Genomic DNA, 6,269 nt, shown 5'->3' with positions numbered 1-6,269 from the left:
ACCTGCTTTTGGCAAAAAGGTTTCATACTTACAATGAAAAGACTCCTGCTTTCTTACGTGTGTTTTAGTACAAATTACACCCACTGCTTTCTTTCACAAAGTTGTTGTAGCCTGTAAGTTCTGCAAAGTCTAGCTGCTTTCTCTGAGAGAATACACGCATTTTTATCTGATTCTGCTTTAGGAATAAAGGTTTCATACTTCTAATGAAAAGACTCCTGCTTTCATACATGTGTTTCAGTACAAACTGTACCCACTGCTTTCTGTCCCAAAGTTGTGGTATCCTGTAAGTTCGGCAACTTCTCACCACTTTCTCTGAGAGAATATATGCGTTTCTATGTATTACTGAATTCAGCCTAAATGTTTTGTATTATAATGAAAAGACTCCTGCTTTCTTACTTGTGTTTGAGTACAAATGATACCCACTGCTTTCTTTCCAAAAGTTGTGCTATCTTGTAAATTGGGTCAAGTTTATAAGTTTTCTCTTAGAGAATGCATGCATTTGTATCTGTAAGTGCATTCAGACTAAAAGATGCATATTTGTAATGAAAAGACTACCGCTTTCTTACGTTTGTTTGAGTTCAAACTATACCCACTGCTTTATTTCACAAAGTTGTGCTATCTTGTACATTGGGCCAAGTCTAGCAGCTTTCTCTGAGAGCATATAGGCGTTTGTATCTGTTATTTCATTCTGCCTAAATGTTTTATACTTGTATGAAAAGACTACTGCTTCCTTACATGTGTTTGAGTACACTCTCTACCCACTGCTTTCTTTCCCAATGTTGTGCTATCATCAAAATTGGTCCACGTCTACCAGTTTTCTCTGCAGAATGTGTGCGTTTCTATACGTAAATGCATTCGGTCTAAAAGTTTCATACTTATAATGAAAAGACTCCTGTTTTCTTACATGTGTTTGAGTACAAACTATACCCATTGCTTTCCTTCCCTATGTTGTGCTAGCCTGTAAATTGGGCAAAGTCTAGTCGCTTCCTCTAAGACAATATATGCGTTTGTATCTGTAAATGCATTCGACCGAAATATTTCATACTTGTAATGAAAACAGTCCTGCTTTCCTCTGTGTGTTTGAGTAGAAACGATCACCACTTCTCTCTTTCTCAAAGTTGTGCTATCCTGTAAATTGGGCCACGTCTAGCAGCTTTCTCTGAGAGAATGTATGCGTTTGTATCTTTTACTGCATTCGGTCTAAATGTTTCATAGTCATAATAAAAGACTCCTGGTTTCTTACATCTGTTTGAGTACAAATTATACCTACTGCTTTCTTTCCCAAAGTTGTGCTATCCTGTATATTGGGCCCATTCTAGCAGCTTTAACTGAGACAATGTATGCATTTGTATCTCTAACTCCATTCGGCCAAAAGTTTCCTACTTATAATGAAAAGACTTCTGCCTTCTTACATGTGTTTCAGTTCAAACTATAGCCACTTCATCCTTTCCCAAAGTTCTGCTATCCTTTAAATTTGTACATGTCTAGCAGCCTTCTCTGAAAGAATGTGTGCGTTTTTATATGTAGCTGCATTCGGCCTCAAAGATTCGTACTTATAATGAAAATACTTCTGATTTCTTAAGAGTGTTTGAGTACAACCTATACCCACTGCTTTCTTTCCCAAAATTGTAGTATCCTGTAAATTTGGCCAAGTCTAGCCGCTTTTTCTGAGAGACTATATGGGTTTGTATATGTAACTTCATTCAGCCTAAAAGTTACATACTTCCAACTAAGTAACTTCTCCTTTCTTAGTTGTGTTTGATTAATAACTCTGCACACTATGTTGTTTCCCAAGGTTTTGCAAACCTATAAATTGCCCAATATGTAGCAGCTTTCCCTGAGAGAATGTATGCGTTTGTACATGTAACTCCATTCAGCCTAAAAGTTGCTTACTTCCAAAGAAATGACCTGGGCTTTCTTAGTTGTGCTTGACTGCAAACTCTGCACACTACTTTGTTTCTCAAAGTTTCACAAACCTACAAATTGCCCGATGTCTAGCATCTTTCTCTGAGGGAATATATGTGTTTGGATATGCAACTCCATACAGCCTAAAAGTTACATACTTCCAACCGAATAACTACCCCTTTGTTAGGTGTGTTTGACTAAACACTGTACACACTGCTTTGTTTCTCAATGTTGTTCAAACCTATAAATTGCCCAATGTCTAGCAGCTTTTCTGAGAGACTCTATGAGTTTGTATACATAACTCCATTCAGCCTAAAAGTTACATGCTTCCAACTAAATAACTCTCCTTTCTTAGTTGTGTTTGACTAAAAACTCTGCACACTACTTTGTTTCTCAAGGTTTTGCAAACCTATAAATTGCCCAATGTCTACAAGCTTTCTCTGAGAGAATGTATCTGTTTGTATACGGAAATCCATTCAGCCTAAAACTTACATACTTAAAACGAAATGACTTCCCCTTTCTTAGGTTTGTTTGACTAGAATCTCTACACACTGCTTTGTTTCTCAAAGTTTTGCAAACCTATAAATTGCCGAATGTCGAGCCACTTTCGGAGAGAGAATGCATGCTTTTGTTTATGTAACTCCATTCAGCCTTAAATGTACATACTTCCAACTAAATGACTTCTCCTTCTTAGGTATGTTTGACTACTGACTCTGCACATTTCTTTGTTTCTCAAAGTTTTTAAACCTATAAATTGCCCAAAGTCTAGCAGCTTTCTATGAGAGAATGCATGCGTTTGTGTATGTAACTCCATTCGGCCTAAAAGTTGCATTCTTTGAATTAAACGATTTCTCTTCCCATATGCCTGTTTGACTACAAACTGTACACACAAATTTGTTTCTCAAAATGGTGCAAACCTATAAATTGCCCAATGTCTGACAGCTTTCTGTGAGAGAATGCATGCGTTTGCATATGAAACTCGATTCAGCCTGAAAGTTACATACTTCCAACTAAATGGCTTCTTCTTCTTGGGTGTGTTTGACTACAGACTCTGCACACTTCTTTGTTTCTCAAAGTTTTGCAAACCCACAAATTGCCCAATGTCTAGCACCTTTCACTGAGAGAATGTATGCATTTGTATATACAACTCCATTCAGCCTAAAAGTTATATACTTCCAAAGAAATGACTTCTCCTTTCTTAGGTGTGTTTGAGTAAAAACTCGACACACTCCTTTGTTTCTCAATGTTGTTGAAAACTATAAGTGGCCCAAAGTCTAGTGGCATTCTCTGAGAGACTGTATGGGTTTGTATATGTAACTCCATTCAGCCTGAAAGTTACATACTTCCAACTAAATGACTTCTCCTTTCTTAGTTGTGACTGACTAATAACTCTGCACACTACTTTGTTTCCCAAGGTTGTGCAAACTTATAAACTGCCCAATGTCTACAAGCTTTCTCTAAGAGGCTGTATCCGTTTGTATATGGAAATCCATTCAGCCTAAAAGTTACATACTTAAAACGGAATGATTTATCCTTTCTTAGTTATGTTTGACTAGAACCCCTACACGCTGCTTTGTATCTCAAAGTTTTGCAAACCTATAAATTGTCCAATGTCTGGCAGCTTCTCTGAGAGAATGTATGTGTTGTGTATTAACTCCATTTTGCCTAAAAGTTGCATTCTTCCAATGAAATGATTTCTCTTCCCATACGTGTGTTTGACTAGAATCTGTAAACACTGCTTTGTTTCTCAAAGATGTTCAAACCTATGAAGTACCCAATGTATAGCAGCTTACTCTGAGAGAATGTTTGTGTTTCTATATGTAACTCTATTCCACCTAAGAGTTACTCTCTTCCATAGTAATGACTTCTAGTTTCTTAGTTGTCTTTGACTAGAAACTTTACACCCTGTTTTGTTTCTCGAGTAGTGTACACCTATAAAGTGCCAAATGTCTAACAGCTTTCATTGAGAGATTGTAGCGTTTATACATGTAACTCCATTCGGTCTAAAAGTTACATATTTCCAATGAAATGACTTCTAGTTTCTTAGGTGTCTTTGACTAAAAACTCTACACACTGCTTTGTTTCCCAAAGTTGTGTGAACCAATAAAGTTCTCAATGTCTAACAGCCTTCTATAAGAGAATGTATTCATTTCTATATGTAATACCATTTGCCCTAAAAGTTACATTCTTCCAACGAAATGACGTCTGCTGTCTTAAGTGTATTTGACTAGAAACTCTACACACTGCTTTGATTCTCAAAGTTGTGTGAACTTGAAAATTGCCCAATGTCTAGCAGCTTTCTCTTAGAGAATGTACGTGCTTGTATGCATAACTCCATTCGGCCTAAAGGTCACCTTTTTCCAATGAAATGACTTCTCCTTCTTAGATGTGTTTGAGTACAAACTCTATACACTGGTTTGTTTCTCAAAGTTGTCCAAACCTATAAAGTGCCCAGTGTCTAGCAGCTTTCTCTGAGAGAATGTATGTGTTTCTATATGTAACTATATACAACCTAAATGTTACCCTCTTCAAACCAGATGACTTCTCCTTTCTTAGGTTTGTTTGGCTATAAACTCTATACACTGCTTTGTTTCTCTAAGTAATGCAAACCTGTAAATTGCCCAATGTCTAGCAGCTTTCTCTGAGAGAATGTATGTGTTTCTATATGTAACTATATACAACCTAAATGTTACCCTCTTCAAACCAGATGACTTCTCCTTTCTTAGGTTTGTTTGGCTATAAACTCTATACACTGCTTTGTTTCTCTAAGTAATGCAAACCTGTAAATTGCCCAATGTCTAGCAGCTTTCTCTGAGAGAATGCTTGCCATTGTATATGTAACTCCATTCGGCCTGAAAGTTACATTACTCCAGTGAAATGGCTTCTCTTTCTTAGGTGTGTTTGACCAGAAACTCTGCACGCTGCTTTGTTTCTCAAAGTTGTGCAAACCCATAAATTGCTCAATGTCTAATAGCTTTCTCTGAGAGAGTGTTTGAGTTTCTATATGTGACTCCATTCCACATAAAAGTTACCGTCTTCCATCGAAATGATCCCTCCTCTCTTATGTGTGTTTGACTAGACATGCTACACACTGCTTTGTTTCTCAAACTTGTGCAAACCTATAAAGTGCCCAGTGTCTAGCACTTTCTCTGAGAGAATATATGGGTTTCTATATGTGACTGCATTCTACCTAAAAGTTACCATCTTCCAACGAAATGATCTCTCCTCTCCTAGGTGCGTTTGACTGGAATCTGTACACAATGCTTTGTTTCTCAAAGTTCAGCAAACCTATAAAGTGCCCAGTGAATATTAGATTTCAATGAAAGAATGGGTTCGTTGATATATGTAACACTATTCCACCTAAAAGTTATCATGTTCCAATGAAATCACTTCTCTCTTAGGTGACTTTGACTAGAAACTCTACACACTGCTTATTTCTCAAAATTGTGCAAACCAATAAATTTCCAAATGTCTAGCAGTTTTCTATAAAAGAATGTATGCATTTTATATGTAACTGCATTTGGCCTAAAAGTTACATTTTTCCAACAAAATGACTTTTCCTGTCTTAGGTTCTGTTTGACTAGAAACTCTACACACTGCTTTGTCTCTCAAAGTTGTGTAAAATAATAAATTGCCAAATGTCTAACAGCTTTCTCTGAGAGAATGCATGTGTTTGTATATGTAACTCCGTTCGGCCTAAAGGTAACCATCTTCCAAAGTCTCAGGATACAAAATCAATGCACACAAATCTGTGGCACTCATATATGCCAACAACAATCAAGCCAAAGATAAAATCAAAAACACAATTTCTTTTACAATAGCCTCAAAGAAAATTAAATATCTAGGAATATATTCAATGAAAGATGTAAGAGACTTATACAGGGAGAACTACGAAACACTAAAAAAAGAAATTGTAGAAGATGTAAACAGATGAAAAAACCTACCTTGCTCTTGGATTGGCAGAATCAATATCATTAAAATGTCCATACTACCTAAAGTGATCTACAGAATTAATGCAATCCCATTATCATTCTTTAAAGATCTGAAAAAAATTATTCTACGCTTTGTTTGGAACCAGAAAAGGCCTCGTATAGCCAAAGCAATCTTAAGTAAAAAGGACAAACTGGGAGGTATCAGTCTACCAGACTTCAAGCTGTACTACCAGGCTATAGTAACTAAAACAGCTTGGTACTGGCACAAAAATAGAGACATTGACCTATGGAACAGGACTGAGAATCCAGAGATGAAACCATTTGCATGTGGTAATCTAATCTTTGACAAAGCTGACAAAAACATACACTGAGGAAAAGAATCTCTTTTCAATAAATGGTGCTGGAAAAACTGGATAGCTACATGCAGAAGAT

The sequence above is a fragment of the Propithecus coquereli genome, unplaced genomic scaffold, assembly GCF_000956105.1.
Source record: "Propithecus coquereli isolate 6110/MARCELLA unplaced genomic scaffold, Pcoq_1.0 Scaffold423, whole genome shotgun sequence".
NCBI lineage: Eukaryota > Metazoa > Chordata > Mammalia > Primates > Indriidae > Propithecus > Propithecus coquereli.
This window is presented reverse-complemented; position numbering follows the sequence as displayed.